Raw genomic sequence first — 19,683 nt, 5'->3', positions numbered from 1 at the left:
TTGAAGCACTGGCATATTGAACAATTGGTTATATCTGCCTTAATTTTATTGCATACTTGCCATACTGAAATGCCCACGCAAAGTCTTTTAATTGAATGTATCAATTGGAAACATAAGTGCAATCATTCAGACAAGATTTGTTGACGTGAGGCTGTATATTATGACGTCAGTCCCGTTGAGATGTGTGTACCATTTGCGACTGAATCTCTCGACTGCAGTTTTGTCCTTGACTGGGAGTCAAATATGTGCGCAAAACAGACCCATTTTGCAGAACTTTGCCTGAACGTACATTTTAAATGAAGGCACACGCACAACCTTATCTGGAAAGTGATTGTAATTAATACGTCGTGTCAGAGTCAAATGAACGTATACTGCATGATATGCATGTAATATCCTCCGTGGTAAACAAGCGGAATTTAATGAATTGATCACGTAAAGCTTCCCGCATATTAATGCAAGACACTAAATTATTGTCGTAATAGCGCATGCAGTCATTCGAATTTTTCACTCTTGCCAGATTTTGCTGCATTGTCTTATTGATATTTCTCCGATTCTGCCAAACAAATTGTAACTCAACGTTGAAACGCTATGCACCTGTGCGCCCGCGAAACAATGTGCGCTTTCCTCCCATACAAAGGACCTCATTGGACTCGTGGTGGTTGGAGTCCACCCATAAGAAATGGTGGCTGCCTGCCTGCCTGCCTGCCTGCCTGCAAAGCGCCGACGAACAGGGCGCCCAAGCAGCCACCTCGGAACGACTCGTTCGCCTCTCTCCACTCCAGGGAGCAGATGTTTGGGGACAGCTTACAGCCTCAGCACATTTCCGCGTGCAAAGCAAACAGCAGCACTCAGCACTTCTGGCCGCAGCCAGAGAAATCTGCTCACCAATGTGCGCGCGCGCGCGCGCGCGCTTGATGGGGGAGGCCGCCGAGTTAATGCGAGCTCTCGCGACGAGGTCTGTGAAGGGGTGCAAGCAGAGGTGAAAGTGTGTCAAGGTCGCGCGTCCGTTGCCCGCGCCGCAGCCTTATCAATTCCCTCACATGCAAATCTGGCATACCTTGTGCGCATTCGTGACTTGCACGTGCACCTGGCCGTCTTTGGCTTGCCCTTAAAAAAAATGGCACAACTCGGATCCGAATTGCAGATCCAGTCACGCCATTGGAGGCATGCGCTAAACTAGAGACTGGACTAAGCATTTCTTCCCCAATGTTGACTCTGCTTTTGCTCAACACAAGCTCATCATGTACAAGATGCCATCTGACCTCGAACAGCATGTTATTATCTCTAAGCAAACCAGCATAAATGAGCCCTGCATGCTTATTTGTCCGAGCGAAAGCAACACACCCTCCCCCTCGTCGTCGTCGTCTCCCTCTTCTGCCCCCGGAGCGCGGTTGCCATGGCGACAGATTCATAGACATATGGGAGGAGAGCAGAGGAGGAAAGGGGAGCGGCGTGGAAGGGGTGCAGGTGGAGGAGAAAGGCTGAGATGCGCGTGAGCGCGAGGGCGCGCTGATGTGTCTTTCTTGTCTCATCTGTCAGCCAGCAGCATCAGGCAACAGTTCGTGAACTTTTCGCAATCAGATTCCTGTCAGCCGCCATCTTGGCTGCATCTCACCGAGGACAGACACAATTGATTGTCACGCTGTCTGGTGCTGCTCGACTGTGTGCCACAGTGCTTACTGTTACATTTACATGCTGAATTTGTTTTTTTTTGACTGAGTAAATATTTATTTCCTACATGGAATTAATTTAAAAAAAAACCTCCTAAACCATTTACAGTCATGCATATAGGTACCTTTAACTGAAACATTGCTTGTCCGAAAGGAGAATAGGAAAAAGTCAAACATATTTTCAGTAAATCCTGCTCTTTGCCATTACCATAAATTAAGATAAATGATCCATCAAGAGGCGTGAACCGAAATACGCACTACAATATAAAGCCCCTCTTTTGAGCCAACTAGCTTCAAATAATATCAGCCAATCAGCGAAGCTCGTGACGTGACAAGTTGACTGTGTGTTCCTATTCATCTCACTCCAATTCTCCCATTCAAAGCACAACAAGTGCACATGGTCTTCATTCCGAAATGTTCCTCACCTTGCTGCTGGCTCTCCAACTGATATGAGCCGACGACGCCCCCCCCCCCCCCTCTCCAGTTCCTCAGGGGTCAAGTCATACAAGGTCATAGGCAGGTCATCTCTGCCGACTGGCTGACCTCTAAAAGGACATCTGGAAGAAAGGGCCAATTAGATTTTGCTTCTTCCCCTCCTACGGCAGAACCCCCCCAGCTCCCCCCCCCGCCCCACTCAACCTCCCGAGCTCATCCGCAGCTTCCATCACATGACCAGGGCGAGGCGTCAGAGGGAGGATGATGAATGATGCTTTTAGTACCTGTTTAGAATGAAGCTGTCCACGCCACACTGTAATTACCCGCTCCCAGGCGGCAGCTGCCCAACATAATTGCTTTTTGTTTGTTGACCTGCTTTATTGCGCAGAAAGATGCCTTTGCTCAGTTAAGATGAGGCGTGCAACACCGGGCACGGAACAGCGCGCGTTTGCGATGCAGGCAGTGCGCATGTGATGCTGGTCACGTTACTTGTTGGAGCACGCAAGAGGTCAAAACAGGCACACAAGTTCAGCACAAACTTAGTGCGCACCGCAGTCACCCTCAGGCAAACAAAAACCATTGCCTGATTGACCGCAGCCCTGAGGGGGCCTACAAATTGTCAAGAATGACAGGTGGAAACGCAAAGTGGAAACAAGCACATGAAGCCAGCACGGTGAAGCTCTTCTTAGCCAGGAACTGTCAGATGCTCAGAGATTGGATAAGATATGGATCCTGCATATGGTCAGGTCCAATATGGCATTGGATAGACAATATTAGCTTATTCTAAATTGGATTAGGATGGATGGATAGCGATGAATATAGCGCCAGCTGTTGCAGACGGACTGGTGTCATTCATATTGGACACCACAGGAGAGAAAATTGACCTGTCAGCATGCATCGACATAGCCAAAGTTTCTGGAATGCCTTCCCTGGGAATTCCCGGCCCACATCTTTGGCTCCACTCCCAAGTCAAGTCTGAAAATGTCGGCACCTGCGGCTCAGTACCGCGAGGACAGCGACAATGACGCCCAGATAAACAGCCCCCCGTTTGACCTATGGACGGCATAAATTTAACATCCATAAATCCTGGCACGTTTCAGCTCCGGCGTTTGCGGCGCTCCTGCTCCCACGGGCAGTGAGAAGCAAGTGTCACGTATCCGAGCCGCCGTATGAGCAGCTTTCATCCTGGTCCGAGTTCTCACATCACTCAGGCGCGCAGCCTTTATCACCGCCTCATAAATAACTTGGCTATGGTCTGATAATGTCCTCTTAATGCCTAGTCAATAAAGCCCAGAGTAAGAGGGGCCTTTTTTAGCCTCTCAGCTGTACATAAATATAAACAACGGCGCAGATTGATGTGATGGGCAGCTACTTGTATGCTGGCACAAAAAGGTGGCCGTGCGCAGGCCAGGCGAGCTGAAGGTGGGCTGTGGGGGCTGCAGGTGTTTGGAGGAGATAGTGGCATGTAATGAGGGGGCTGCAGGAAAAGGGCTGAGTGGATAGCCTTGACTGATCACCTGTGAAAGGCAGAGACACACAAATGATAGCGCAGGGACACTGTGGCACACCCGTTCACCCCAACACACACGCTCGCATACACACGGTCATTAGAGGAAGCAATGGTGTCGCTGCCTGACACACAAAAGCTCATCCTCCCTATTTGAAGGTCATTAGACATTTGCATAACTCCACTCCCATGTGAACTTTGATTGCTTGTCGTTAGAGGCCTTTGCTCAACCAGCATGGAAGTGAGGACTTTTTCGTTTCAGTGAGGGCGAGTTTTCGTCCGTCATTCTCCTTCTACGGCTCTGAAGTGCAATGCCAGCTTTTTTTATTTTTCATTTGCCAAGCTGGAATGTTTATGGTTGTCTTGGTACCCCAAAATTTCTTCAACAACAACAAAAAACTTAGGTAGTATTGGTTGAAGACTAGCGGCCATAAACAAAAATCATTTCAGAGTCCCAACAGGTGACTTGACGGCAGGGATGGGAATTGACAATGTTGCGATTCCGATTCCATTATTGATAGTGTTAATTGATCCAATTCCTTATCGATTCGCAACGGGTGAGGAGTGAAATAATACAAATGATATATGATGTCATTGATGTCATGGTCATTAGAGATCTGATTACATGATACAAAAGATGTTTCTGCATCGCGTGTTGCAACATAGACAAAGTCTCATTTCCCTGTAACTGGATACCCCGATATATTTTTTGTTGAGTTTAGTTTACTTCATTTGGGCAGAGTACATTCCAGTTTATGTATTTACATACAATATTCAGTACAGGAATAAGAGCCCAAAAGGAGTAGGCTGAAGCAGAAGCTTGTAAATGTCTACCCACCACCCATAATAGAGTATATCAGTGGTACTGTATCCAAACTTTCTTCACAGAGAAACACATATTAAAATGCAAAACAAAAATGTCACATGCAGTAGAAATAAACATAAGATTCATCCCTGCAGTACAGATGTCATCTGCTCAATCTCACAAGCCATAACACAAATTGCTAAAGCCTGGTTCACACGATAATCGGGCCAATTTTAGCCCAGAATCTCCCCTCTTGACAACTCTCGTAATGGCTCCAAAAATAATCTTAGATAATCCTGCCGTGTGTGGTGTGCTCAGCCTGATCCTGGCCACTCGGAAGGACGTCCAACTTCAAATCGGGGATATTCAACATTCAACAAATTTAAATTGCCTGTTACTGGTCCATGAAAACATGAGAGATTGAGCAGATCTTTCCTCTAGCTCTATAAAACACCTGTATCTCAAATCAGTTTTCCTCATTGAAATGAATGGAAATGCCATTAATTTGTTCCAGCCCCCGAAAAAAAAACACCTTGGCTTGTCACCTAGTCTTTTGTTGCACATTTTTCATGAAGGCAAATAGCTTCGCTTTGGAAATGACATTGTCCTGCTTTCTGACTCTCATAAAGCACAAATAACTTCACTGTTTTGACATGTGTGGGGAGAGGCTGAGTGAGAATAAGTTGGCATGGAGCAACCACAGTTCTGATGTTGTTATCATGCAATTTATTTCCATAACCTTTCAAATGAACAGGACAAAAGTGAAAATAAATCGATTTTCTTCTGTTGTCATAGGCCTCTGTGGCTGTTATTGTTGAATTATGCATAGCTTATCGCCGGAAAGCACGACTCAGAAACTTTATACACGGGTGACGAAGTGGCCGAGGAAGCTTTGTTGCCACGAAAGAGCGATTTGAGTTACAAGACTGGTCACGGAATCAATTAGCTCAGAAGTCATTCAAATCTTTGAAAATCCTGCCACTATTTTCCGAATCTGTGCATGGTTCCGTTCCAGGGCATTTATCGTGGGCTAAAATGAGATATTTTGCTACTTTAGTCTAATCAACCATGAGTGAAAGTCACCTCCAAGAGGTTGATCAAGGTTTCATTGTCTGGTGTCCATTGGAAGGGACATTTATCGAGCGTTTGCGCCAGTCACATGACCTTCCAACTGGACTGCGGCGCCGGGGGCGGCTGTCGTCGGTGTGACGGCTGGAATGGGATCAGACTGAGCCCTGGGGAGACATGGGAACACTGACAGGGATGTCGGCGGCTTGAGCGAGGATGTTGGATTGTGATCCATGAGACAGTCGGTGCGGCAGCAAAAGCAACTGAGCTTAGACAAAAGCAGCTACGAGAGGCTGTGACACCGCGCAGGTCCGGAACGGGAGCGATGAGCTAACCATGCTCGCCAGGCCCTCATTGGCACTAAGCGTTTGCGCCAACATATTCGGACCCACAATCAGATAGTAAATATTTCTTTGCATTCATAGGGCGCGTACGGAGCAGCTCATTGGACTTTCTCACAAATGCCTGGAACCAAATCACATGGGGCTTGCTTTTTAACTAACGACTTTGGGGATTGTTGAATTGTTTACAGCGATTTTATTTTAGCTCATTCACTGCGAGACCGTCTTTTACCCTAATAGTAAAAACACTTTGGAAAAAATATAAACAAGTTCCTGGGATTGAATGGCTGGACTGTGAAAAGACAAATAAATTCCTCAATGGCAGTGAATGAGTTAAGTGCATGGAAAGGGAGAAGCATTGAACACACAATGTGTACTTGGAAAAAGAAATGGTTTCTTCAAAGAAGGTTTCTTCAATGTTTTAGAATTCTTGAGTGGTAATGTTGAACAACTTGTTGATTTAAGTAACCAAACAATTAAGAAAAGAAGTCCAATGAAGGGAATTTTTTTAATTACATTTTTCTATTGTGGTTTTTGAACAGTACCTGGGAAAAAAAATTGTTTTGTGGTGATCACTTTGTGCGCTTTGTTTATGTGAGTAAAAAAAACAAAAGAATCCAGACATTGACAACGTATGGGGAGAAAGTCGAATTTTCTATTGACCAATAAACGTCTTAATTATGTTCATGCTTTTCCCTGTTTAATAATAAAAAAGGAAAGTTCACAAAAACACTAAAAGGTCATGGAAATGATTTGAGATTTCACAATTTGATGATGCTTCGACCTTCACTTTTCAAAGGTAGCGGTATCGGCGGTACTGAATCTGCATTTATTTGGTATTGGATCGACACCAAAATATGCAGTATCGCACGCGGCTAGTTCTCGTCTTTGTTTTGCCTTCGGCCCGAGAAGTTGACATGAAAAGCCGGTAAGCATGACAAGCTGGTAAACGGATTGAGCGTACATGAACATATTTAGCCAATAACGAATATACGCTGCAAAATTCTCCCGTCAAGCGCAAGCAGCTGCATTCACGGTTGTGCGTTGCAGCTAACCCAAAAACAGCATGAGCATGGAATCCTCCAGGAGAATAATGAATTCATAATTTATGCATGACACGTACTGTGGTGTAATACAAATTAATGATTTGCCAAGCAACCTTGAAGTTGCTGGAAGGACTATTTCCCTTGCAAAGAGAGCCTCCACGCTTTTAATATGCCAGAGAGTTTGTGGCATTGCAGCAGCTATTTCTCACCAGAATGCAAAGAGATGGAATTATTCAAAGATGAGTTTGTCTCTCTCCCGGTAATACAATCAACTTATATGATAAAACGTCGGGTGTACTTAAACATATTGCGCTGCGCCTCCTGACAAGAGCGCTGTTGTCATCAATCACGTCTTTTGAATGCAATTGATCCGCATTTTGTTTGGAGCGCTTCAAACGCAAGGACGTCTGTCTTTCACATATCAAAACAAAGCATATGAAGCGACACTTTCACCACTCCAGCTTACTTTCAGGGCAAATAGTGCAGAGTAGTACACGATTGCAGCCTTTTTGGAAGAACGTTTATGACTTGATGCCAAACAGGGCGAGGTGAGATATTCAGGGAGAAAGGTGAGCTTGGAGCCGCCCGCAAACGAGGGGCCCTATTCCAAATGCTGCGGCTTTGCCGGGTAATGGAGACGGAACTATTGCAGGATTAGTGGAGACATTAACGGGGGGTATCAATAAATAAACCTCTAATTAGGAAAAAAAGGAGCAGTGTGCAGCAGCGTGCGGCAGTGCGCAGCGGCAGCAGGGAGAATATCAATGGCACACGCACGCACGTCTCTCTGGTGAGGGGGCGGGCCTCACGTGGGCTTTGCCAATGGAATTGGCTCGCCCGTGCGTTGCCGAGCCGCCCCAGCGGCGAGCGTGCCCGCTCTTGACTGTGCAGTGAACCCAGCGCAGCCTCCCCTGCCTGAGCCGCCTCGCCTCTCCTCTTCTGAGCAGCTTATCTGTACGCTGCCCTGAGTGTGCCGCTCGGTGACTTGGCCGTGATTGATAGTAGCGGGGGTCCTCTACTCCCTTGGTGAGAGGGAAAATGGAGGAGGAGTGAGGGGAATGCAGAGAAGCCCGCAGAGCACAAACTCTGCAGAAATAACAATCAAATAGAGCTGACGTTTGTTCGCAACACACTTTTGTCGAGGTATGTAAAAAGCTCAGATTTGGCGACTTGTGGGAGAATCACATTGGTCATATCATTTTGATGCGTGGACATCACAACCGTAGGCGCGCTGCCTTGCTGGCTCGCTAGGTGGGTGCTCGGGCTGAGGGCGGAGTGCTTTCGTGGCGCTGACCGTTGCCCGTCCCTCTCCTCTGTTCCCTGGAGGGTAATAAAGACTGATGACAGTGATGCTGTGCCATCCGGCTCCACAGTCTCCACTGCGCAAGCATTTGCGCCATCATTTATCCCGCTCCCCCCCTCCCCCGTTCTAATTCTGCTTTAATAACCGCCAGATCCATTCATCAGCGTATTGACGGGCATGACAGGTGCTGCGGCGCACACTAACTCTCTGGCCTTTACTCGATTCCCAGCCGGGGTCACGGCGAGGTCACGCAGTCAATAATCACAAGGCACCTCTGTCACCTTGGAGCGACGGCACGGCCTGCATATCGATGCGCGCGCATGCGAGAGTGCCCACGGCGTGCTTCGTATGGCATGTTCACGCCATCAAACGAACGAGAGCGGGGCTCCACTTCCATAAACCACCATCAAGTCATTCGGTCCTGCGACGTCAAAAATGCACCGCCTACAACCCCGAGCTTCATGTTGGGCCGTCACTTCACCACATTACTTTGCTGTGGCGACTTGCTCTTTCAAGGGGAAGCTCTCGGCTCTTCTTATGCAAAACATGTCCTGCTGTCCTCAGACTCCGGAGCACTTTGCTGCCGTAGCGCCGTGACACATTCTTTCTTCATTTGGGCTTGACAGTGACATTTATGTTCATTTACTCGGCAATTGTGAGGCATCTGGAGTGGCCGCCTTCCCCCACTTCCCCTCCCTCACCTTTCCCCCCCTCCTCTTTTTCTCTCCTGGCAATAATTATTAATGTAGATTTGCAAGCCACCGTGACGGAGCCCCTGATGAAGGGCCTGAACAAGAATTGCGGAAACCGGGTAGAAGAAAACATAACTACAGCACGAGCACAATGGAAGGAGGGCTGAAAAAAAAAAAAAAAAAAGGAGGGATGAGGGTTGCGATGGAGTGCACATATTTGACTACGTGAGTGGAGATAATGCAGAGCAAGGACAAGGACCATGCACCATGTTGTGCATGATCGTTATCATGGTTGTGTTGTTGAGCCCTGGGCCAGGCGGCAGCCACGTTTATAGCAGCCATTCATTGGGAGAGGATGTTTGGAGTGGTAGGGTTGAGAACCCAAATGATGGGAGGCGGGGAGGTGAGGCGCTCAAAAAACGAATTCATTTCAAAAGAACAACGATGCAAATAAGGCGCTTTGATTGATTAAAGAAAAAACACAAAATCAACAGAGGTGCAAAAAAATAAAAGGTTCAAGTACATAAACAGACACAAGGAAAAAGACTTGACTTGACTACAACAAGGCCAGCTAGCAAACAAGCAACTGACAAGGACAGAGCCAAACCAGGAAACTTGGAATACAAGCAAGTGACGAGACAACGAGAAACACCTGGAAAGTGGCCGAGGGAGCTGATTGGACGAGCCAAGGGGCCAGGCTGACCAGCACAGGATTACACAACGCAATAACCGAATAAGACAGACATGAACAAAAAGGGACACAAGGAAAACATGGACAAAACTGAAATCGAATCAAAACCAAAACCAAAAAACATGACAGAGGAAGCATATTTGGTGTCTCAAGTCCGTGTGACGGCCACTTACCATTATGTTTTATTGTAAACTTTAGTTTACAACTAAACTTTACTTTGCTGTTTTTATCCACCCCCCTCACACTCTCTCTGTTGGTTTATCTTCTAGTTGCAGTCCAGAATGTGGAGACTCCGGTCCTGGAGGACTGCTCCTGGATGGATTATATGTCTCGCTGCTACAACACACCCGATTCAAAGGATCAGGATCGTTATCCAGCTTCTACAGAGCTTGCTGATGATCTGATCATTTGAATCAGGTGTGTTGTTGGAGGAGGGAGACATCAAATACATCCAGGATAGCGGCCCTCGGGGACCAGAATCGCCCACCCCTGCCGCAGCATTCGAACAGCTAAAGGGCGCATGAAACGTCATTATGTAGCATTACGGCACAGCATTTATTGGAAACGTTGGAGTCACTGCCAGGGCTACAAATAGCCGAGAAAAAAATACGTAGAGCACGGGCGCCCACACTTTTTCAGCATGTGAGCTACTTGACCAAGTCAAAATGAACTACCTACGATAAAAATAACAATCATTTATTTCTAAATGGACTACTGAGAATTCTTTGGATGGACAATATTGTGGGTATTGGTTCCACCAATAGAGGCACTACGGAGAACACACACACACACGCACACATCAGGAGGTCATTGAGAACACGAAGGAGAACAGAGACGAAGAAGGAAAGTACGAATACATTGTTAGATGGCACTCTTCCGACTTGGTGTGCCCATTGCAAATAAAGCCAAGTCAAAGGAAGTACAAGTGTACTTCTAGGAACACGGCAAATATCGCTTGCATAACTGCATGAACGCACGCTGCACAATACAACTAGTGCGCATGTATGACCTCACGTGGCGCTGACTGAATGCAATGAATCAGAATCCTCCTCACATTCTCAGGATCAAAACTTTGGCTTTCCGACCACTACCGTGCCTGACGTCACAGTGACATCAGCAGACGTCATGCAAGCATAAAGGACCTTGACAAGTTCCTCTATGTAGCATCCCATTAGGTGCCTTCCAAAGGGTTAACTGGAAAACTGCAAATGGACATCCATCACGCATACATGTGCACCTACTGTATGCCTCCCCACTTCCACCCGTGCTGTGCACCACCCAAGCGCCCCCTCCCCCCTCCCTCCTTGCCAAGCGGCAGCAAGCAAGCAGGGCTGCGGGTGTTTGAGGGCTCTAATCTGTGGTGCAGGTCCCATCGGCAAGGACCATTGAGCTAATTAATAACGTGGCACAGAGAGGGATGGCGCTCATTAAGAAGCCACGGCTGCGTGTGCAGAGATGCTGTGGTCTTCTCCACGCGAGTTTCAAAGGATGTGTGCATGCGAGGGTGTGTGTGTGTGAGGGTGTTGGGGAGGGGACACCGCAGGCACAGGGACTCACCCAGGCGTGCAACCCTTCGATTCATACCTCACAAAAGGACACACACTCACAAGCGCACACCTTTAGGGAGTTAGACAAAGACAAATGCACACACAAACGCACTTGGCGTGGTTTACTGGGGAAGAAAGGAGCAACTTGAATGCGTGCAGGGGTCCACCAGGGTAGAGAACACAATGGACGAAAACATTGATGAGTATAAAGAGCTTTTTTTTTTTTTTTTTTTAAAGAGCAAAAGTTGTTCATCCAAATGAGTGGTCCCTACTGGACCACTTTTGGGCTACCAACTGTCGTAATACAGTACATAAAGGTGGAGTTTGCGGTGTCAAAAGTGCTAGCAAGATTTGAATGTAGCCTCACTTCACAAGTCTCTGAGCAAAGCCACGCCCCTTATTTCGATGTGCATGAGCGTGATTCTCAAACATGACCATTCATGACATGTGATTTGGGAAGTGCAAAGTCCAGCTTCAACAAAATAGCAGCACTGGAAATAATAAGCTAGCATTAGCACTGTAAACAAGCAAGTTAGTAGCGTCGTTTCTCTCTAATTGGTCGTTTGTCCTCAGGCGCAGTGATATTTTGTGAATCAAATCAAAGGCGCAAGATGGGCCTGGAGAGGGCAGATTTTTTTTTCGCGTACTACTGTCAGGCAACAGAAGAATTGCAAACTTCCCCTTTAAAGGGTGGTGCTACAAAACACCAACGGGTTGACTGAGATGAGGCAAAAGCTTGCCTTTTCCTTGTAATAAACAGATTCAATCCAGGAAGAAGGCAAAACAATGAATGCCCCCCATTATTGTTTGTTTGGCAGCTTTCTTTATGGATAATAAGTGGATGCTTCACTGAAATAGCATGATGCTATTTACGCAGCTATCACCATCCCGCTGAGACACTCCGTGCATGGAGGAAGTAAACAGATCAGCGTTAAATGTTAACCATTCCAAACTAGACAGTGCCACATAGAACCGGTGGAAACACCATTTTTATTAGAAGAGGGCAGTCCTCTTTGTAAAAGTCTCCAGTTTGCAGCAATATGTTAGGCGGCGTTGCAAACATCGCCAATATTTACCCGAGTCTGGCTGAGAGCACTTAGTTGTGTGAGGCAGCCCAATAGCTCAGTCTGAGCTAATGAAAGGAAGCAACAGGAGCAATTAGCAGTGTAAACAAACAGCTCGCCGAGGCGCCTGTTTCCTGCCGCCCAACCCCCGACTGGCAGCCTGTAGTAGGAGGTAATTTGGGGAGCTGGGAGCCCAGACAAAATCAATGCTAAGGCATACACAAAGGCAGCACGATTACTCATAAGCCGGCGACGCGGCCCAGGGGACGCGAACGCGGCAAGGCATCGTAGCGGCTTTGACCCCGCGGAGCGTTACACGTCTCGCGACAAGCGTGCACCTCGGGCTAACATTTAACTTCCAAGCGCGGACGGCGAGACACCCGCATGCGCTGTCCACGTCACTCACGTGCACGCCAACAGCTGACAACTCACTTTGAGCACCCAGCCGCCATTCGGGGGCCTCCCAACTTTCCTCTCTAAGTCTAATTGATCTAATCTCCATGCCATTTATGTGTCTGCCAGCACACTAATGTCTCCTGCTCAGTCGCTAATTGGCAAGTATCAGCATCTATACGGCGAGCGTGCGGCTGTGGCCTGCAGACAGTTGCGAACAAGCCACGGCCAAGTCTGTCTCCAAGCGCTCCCCGAGTGGAGCCGGGGGCCAAAGTAGGTCTCCTAATGCAGGAAGCTGGCTGGGACTTCCACTCTTAAAATTCTGCTGTGGGCACAGGGCTCCTGATGTCTGAGAGCTGGCCCGACTCTCATCATAACAGAGTTGTCAAAGAAAAAAGTACACCTGAAGCAGGACTTGTTGGCTCCAGCCTTTGCTAATGGCATCACATAATTAGCCAACTCCCTCACGCGAGGAGGCAAATGGAAGGAAAATTGAAATGTCTACAAATTCCACAAATAGCATCCTCTAACAAGGACCTGTCAAAACTGATGAATGGGCATAGTGATCGATTCATTTGTCATTAATAATGCAGTCAATTGTGGGAGAATTGATTTTTGATAAGTAATTTCTTCAAGAAATTAAAGCAAAATGTAGTACACTAGAAAGACGACATGATGTCAGCGATGGAAAGTTCAGCTAAGTCCGCAAGTCCGCCACTATATGATCCTCCGGGTGGTCTACTCATTACTATGGAAGAGGATTAGGGCCAGTGGGGAAAAAAAAGGTCGGCAAGATTCTCACTTTTATCTCAGAATTCTGACTTTATTCTCAGAATTCTCACTTTAAAGTCGGAATTCTGACTTTAAAGACCAATTCTGACTTCAAAGTCTGAATTCTGAGAATAAAGTCAGAATTCTACAGTCAGAATTCTGACCTAAAATAAACAATCCCCCCCGCGCATCCGCCCACCCCCCCTGGACCTAATCATCTTCCGTACATTACGACACTGGCATCATTCTTTTATTGATGATATTAATAGTTTGTCTCATATGAGCAGCTTTGAGACAGACTTTGTTGGTCTGACTGACTCCCCCCCTCCCCCTCCACCACACACACACACACACACACACAAAGCAATTGCAACATGCCATCCCGAGTTCTACATAATTAGGAAAAAAGATTTTTCAAGCAATCCCTTGCCATTTTCCCACCTAAATGATTAAGTGATAAATCTCAACAACAAGCTGCAAATTGATAAATGAAATAATCATTCGTTGCATCCCTGAAGGACGTGTGATAGAATGCATTGATTGGCGCCGAGTAAATGGGTTCAAGCTTTGTGTCATTAAGCATCAGAGCTGCTGAAGTGTCCTTGAGCAAGCACACTGCCAATGTGAGCGGTGACTCCATACAGTGTCGTCTTTTTTTGTTATTTTCATCATGATTCCACAAGGAAAGTCTGATAGGCTAATCTTGCTCTTTGCCCTCACGCGTTATTCCCCTTAAGCGAGTCAATGAAATGCCGGCATTAAAACATTTTGGGCTCAAAATGGAACTTAAACTCAGACACTTTTCGCCGCTGGTAATTGAGAAAAGTAGGGGTCATTTGGTCCATCACCTACTTAAGTTACATGTCTGATTTAGTGATCCGAAGGGTGGATTATGGCCTCTCTTAGTACGTGTCACTAGCGTAAACTCTCCAAGACGGCCGGGTGGTCGCGTCCGTGATTATGGGAGCGTTTTTACGAGCGAGGGACCTCGTCCACCTGATGCAGCACAAGCCAAGTGGAGGAACCCGGGCGGGCTGCAGATAACGCTCATGCAGGAGATGCAGCTCTGATGAGGGCACCATCCAGGTAGACTCCTGCGTGCTTAACAGCATCATTGAGAACAGCATCACTCAACTCTGGGAGCCAAATGTCTGTGCGCACTACACACACACACACTCACATATCAGTGCATTACATACGCTTGCGCTCATTGACCGAGCTGCCACTCAACACAAAGATGGATCCTCCTCCTGGGACAACTCCATACCTACTTTATTGACTCATTTGTTTTGCTGATAACTACCATTGAGCACAATGCAGTGTTCAAAGCTGAGTTGAGTGTATATGTGCTCTTTAGGATAGGAAGCACTGTTTCCACTTCCGCAGAAAGAACTCAGATCCTTGTTGTCCTCTTCATAACACTCCTTTTCAGAAAGTTGTTCAACTTTTCTGTCATAGGAGAAATGAGTGATTCCCAACCAGTGCCGGGACTCATTAGTGTGCCACGAATGAGATCTAAAGGTGTGCCGCGTGAACTGATCAAATTTCACTGAATTGGTCAGAAAATTCTTTACTCATAAATAATTGATCTTTGTCCATCTATCTTTGCCAGCAACTTACAGTGACAGACAGTACCATTAAATAATCTTCTATTGGATGTCAGAATATAATTGACGTGTATGCGCTTTTTGTGACAATTTACTTTGATGGTGCCGTGAGATTTTTCAAACTTCAACTACTGTATTTGCCTTGGCCCAACAAAGGTTGGAATCACTGCCATGAATAACCTTGTAGGCCATCTTGCATGCGTAATCCTTTGTGCATGTGAAGTCAACACTGATGTGCAATTGACATTGATCAGTAATAGTAAATATGTTTCATATGATTTGTTTTCAAAAGCAAATTACTCATTAATTTTTATGCATGTGTGACAAACATAAATCTAGACCTTTAAATATGACATTGTTTTGAAATGAGAACAAATTGAAAGTCTAAAATGGATTGGTTGAAAAAAACTACCAATCTTGTTGGCTAAGTTCATATTAGTCATAGAATTCGACCAATTCGGTTGGGTACGGAACTACCAATTTTATCTGTTAGCCAAGCAACAACTGAAATTGGCTACAGAGAGTAAACTTGACTAACCCAACTGGTTGGCTGTATTCATGTGTAGTGTATAATACATATAGGCCTAGAGAGCACGTATATTCATTCACAATTAATTGTAATTCATTTCATATATTTTAATTTATACAACTGTAATTCATAAATGTAATTTAATTCATCAATGAACCCTTGACCATAAATATAGTGAAGAAGAAACTTCACAACTTTGTGCATTGTAGTTTTATTATAGTATATTAGTATTGTATTTCAATGTTGTTGATATGAAGAAAATAAAATGCACTGGAGGTTGTAACATCATTTTGTTCTAAATTCCGGTGGCATGGGGTCCGACGGTTTTGCACATCCACTTGACAGTACGGAGGTCAAGGGTTCGAATCCGGTTTGCAGCCTTCCTGTGTGGAGTTCTCCCCCGTGCCTGTGTGGGTTAGCTATGTAAACGATATCATCATGGAAATGATCGTTGAAGGCCGCGTTGCACCAAATGTGCGTTTTAGTTGAATCAAGGAGGCTCGCTTGAAGCTCACAGCACAGCAGCTTCTTCATTTCCTATCACTCGCCCGTCAGAGTGTGCAAAGGGACCACTGCACACGTAATATTGTATGTCGGCAGACCACCTCCCATTCATCACGCGCTCCTCGGCCTTGTCAATAAATAGTCTCCAGGCTGAGCAAGCTCATAATGAATCAGAAGGTTTGCACACATATAGCGAACTCATTTACTTTATCAGGCCGATAAAAGCAAGCGATAAGATAGCGGTCGTGCACTCTGAGAGTACCAGCCTGCACCGCCCGATTCATCTGGCCAAGATCTACAAATAGCAAAGCTCATCCCTCATGTGCCAGCCTCAGCCAGATTTGATCTATCAGCTTTAAAGAATGCACAATATCGCACAAGATTGTGTGTGTGCTTATGAAAACCTTCATTTCAATATGATTATCAAGTGCAAATATCTCACGGGCATACGGCGCGGTCGTCCTGGCTGGCTTCCTCGCTCACGAGCGTCTGAAGCAATTCGCGTGCAAACGGGAGTGAGGACTCTTTCCGCTTGTGAGGCTGACCCCTCTGTAATTGACACAGATGCACCGGCTATTTGATTAGCTCTTCCTACACTGGAAGGCATTTGGTCCAGGCAGCCTTGTGGCCTGTTTCATGCAAATAGCTCCACCTATTGCTGGAATGGGAGAACAGCGCCGGTGTCATTCTGCCCACCCTCAGTCACAGTTCGTCTCAAACAAAGGTAACCTCACATGAATGATACACAAATGAGCAAGGGCAAAAATGTGGAAAGATCATTTAAGGTACTTCAAATATGATTTATATCATAAATATAATAATAACCCCGTGACCCTTGTGAGGACAAGCGGTAGAGATGATGGATGGATAATAATAATAATAATAATATAAAAAAAATGTCAAAAGAATTATCTTCATGACATCTGACATCATTTTGAACAATGACTATTTCGCTCTCTTGGTTTCAAGCACACACAGACACACACGATACATATTAGTCATCATCAGCCGACCTGCACGTTAGTGTGGAGTGTTGAAGTGCCACCAAAAGTATCCCACCCTATTACTACCCCCGAAAACTGATAAGAGCCTCTTGAAACACTTGAGATAAGCTTCCCGGCTTGAGTGTGCTGACATTGTCACCGAGCATGTAAGGCGGCGGAATGCAAGTCCAGAAAAATGGACGGAAACGCGCGCACACACACACACACGCGCACACGCTCACAGAAAGTCGACGATGGCAGTCTGAGGGCGAAACGGCAGAACAGTGAGTCTCTCATGCAGTAAAAACGACTGTACATCGATTCATCAGCATGTATCATTAAAGCTGTCCAACATCAAAGGTTTTGTGATCACAGCTCATTTTTCTGAGACACAAATGGCCTCATTCATCATATTTGTTTGAGCAACAAGAGACAGAGAACGGCAAGTCAAGACGGCGAGAGCGAGAGAGAGAAAGCGGCGAGCACTGAGTGGAAAAGTCAGAAAAAGGCCAAACCAAAGATAAGATGACAATAAAGAACACCGGCGTAGAGAGCATGCAAGAGCAAGGATGAGCAAAGCAGGCAGGAAATGGACACAAATAGAAGCAAAAAAAAATGGAGAGGTGGATCAGAAAGGAGGCTCGAGTCAAATGTGGGAGATAATTAATAGCGAGCGGTGTCTGTTTGTAGTTGGACACCACCTGGCGTGAACACGAAGCCCTTGGGCAGTCCTTAGAGCTTCACACACCTGCGTGCAGCCGCCAATGTACCCAAATACACTCGCAACTCCTCCTCCATCACTACACTTGATTCAGCACAACGCTCGCGCTCACCTTCGTTCGACCTCGAGCGCTTTTGCACGTTGTCACGCATGTCAGATTTCACATTGCCGATGTTTTTGTGAGCACAACTTTCATTTCTGTCAACAAAAGAGGAAAAAAAAAAAACAATCTTGCACAGGGATGCCTTCCCAGTGCATGAAACTGATGTTTTGATACATCCCCAGGCTCTTGTATTCCCCAAATTGCTACAATAAATAACTTGTAGGTCTAATTATGCAGCAATTAATTGCAGCCCCAAACAGGATTCTCATCAATCTTCCAACTTCCAAAAGTCTTTTCTAGCACAGTCTGCCAGCCCAAAAAAGAAATTTGATTAGGTTCAACATGCACAAATGAGATTGTGTGTGTGCGCCACGTTGCCTAAATGTATGTGTACGTGTATGTGTGTGTGTGCGTGTGTGTGTGGGTTCACAAGCATATTACAGAAGCGAGCGCTCCATCCAAGCTGCTCTCTCTGCCATCTCGGCCAGTTGCTATGGCAGCAGCAGCGAAGGCTCGGTATCCATGGTCAAAGCAGGAAGCTGGCATTCCCCTCGAACCCGCCACCAACCCTTCCTCTCCCTCTAACATAGCCCCCCCACACCCCGCCAACTAGGCTTCTGACCCGCCGGTGAACCTGCCTGGGGGTCGGAGGTCAATGGCTGAGAGCCGCCGACTGACAGTGAGGGATGACGAGGGAGAGAATGAGAACGAGAGGAGTTACACCACACAGATGGGGAGGAGAGATGAGAAAATGAAATGATGAGCACAAATTTGATCGCTATCAAGAGGAGGGGGGGCACAAAATGGCTGCTGTTTTGTCTGTGAAGCACTGGTGGAATTCGGAATATGTGTTTTCGTGTCGTCCAACAGCAGTTGTTGGTTTTACGTCTGCGTGGCTGTTTGCTGAGCTGAAGCGGTGAATAGTCAAGGCAAGGAGGGAGGCGGTTGGACTAATTCAAGATTCATAGTGTTGATGAGCATATCATCGCTGTCCTGTGAAAAACACGACTCCATTTTTTCAATTTTCTTATTTTTACGTGAATGGTGTTTCCATCTTACAGACATCGCATTAATGTGAAAATTATAAAAAAAAAAAAATCCAAAATTGGACATATAGGTGGTTTTCACTGGACAGTGACGATATGAAAAGAGGCCTGGACAAAGAAATTCGTACTTTGCCGTCCAAATACATGCCAACGTATTGTGAAATATCGAAAGATAAATAATACAAGGCAAAAGAAACTAAATGCAAGTAGAGGCGGGTCTATAGTGGCAGCCTACGAAAAGGGGAATAGAAAAATATGAGGTAGAAGCTACATGTAAATTGAACTATTGAGGAAATTATGGTGCAACATCGGGCTACGCAAGGTCAAAACAGCGGCATGTGAGAAGTACGTTGAAAACTAAAGTATAAATGATGTCCAAGTTTGGCTAAAAATATATAGACGAGTGAACGCCCCGCCGTAGCAGCTGTACAAATTGGCAGCGCGTAGCACGGAAGCTGCAACGAGAGCTCGACGACGCTCAATCACTTTTTGTTTACGTGCAGCACACATTGGCAAGGGAAAGCGTTGCTGGACTTGACTGGCTTAAGTGCGCCAAGGCATGTGTGACGGCGATATTTGAGTGTTTGGTGCCGTCGCAAGGCTTGATATGGCCGAGGAGGAGGGGGTCAAGTGAAATGAGCCCGACCTTTTTGCCTCGGAGAGGTCAGACGGTCTTAGCTTAGCTCAGACCGCCACTTCCTCACCTTCAACACTTGTGTGCAGGCACATATTTGACATTTGCACTTTTAGGCAAATATGATGTCTGACAACTGCATAAACAAAATGAGACTGTTGAGTTTTTTTCTGTAATCACATGTAGGGGAAATTCGATGTCAATGTAGAGTTGAAACATCCAA

General features: G+C 46.1%; 1 long non-coding RNA gene across 2 annotated transcripts in view; it reads right to left on the bottom strand.

Annotated features, from left to right (window-relative positions):
• LOC147153947 (uncharacterized) overlaps positions 1-19,683 on the bottom strand; it is a 33,601-nt gene that overhangs the window by 2,690 nt on the left and 11,228 nt on the right. The window contains exon 3 of one of the 2 annotated variants that reach the window (XR_015088636.1): positions 3,526-3,622. The exons of the other annotated variant lie outside the window; for it this stretch is intronic. This is a non-coding gene — a long non-coding RNA (uncharacterized LOC147153947). Of the gene's footprint in view, positions 1-3,525; positions 3,623-19,683 lie in introns of those variants that run through there. 2 annotated transcript variants of the gene reach the window in all.

This window comes from Filicampus tigris, chromosome 1 (assembly GCF_054856515.1).
Source record: "Filicampus tigris isolate MCC_2025a chromosome 1, RoL_Ftig_1.0, whole genome shotgun sequence".
NCBI lineage: Eukaryota > Metazoa > Chordata > Actinopteri > Syngnathiformes > Syngnathidae > Filicampus > Filicampus tigris.
Note: the sequence above shows the minus strand (reverse complement) of the source record. Positions and strands in the feature narration are given on the sequence as shown.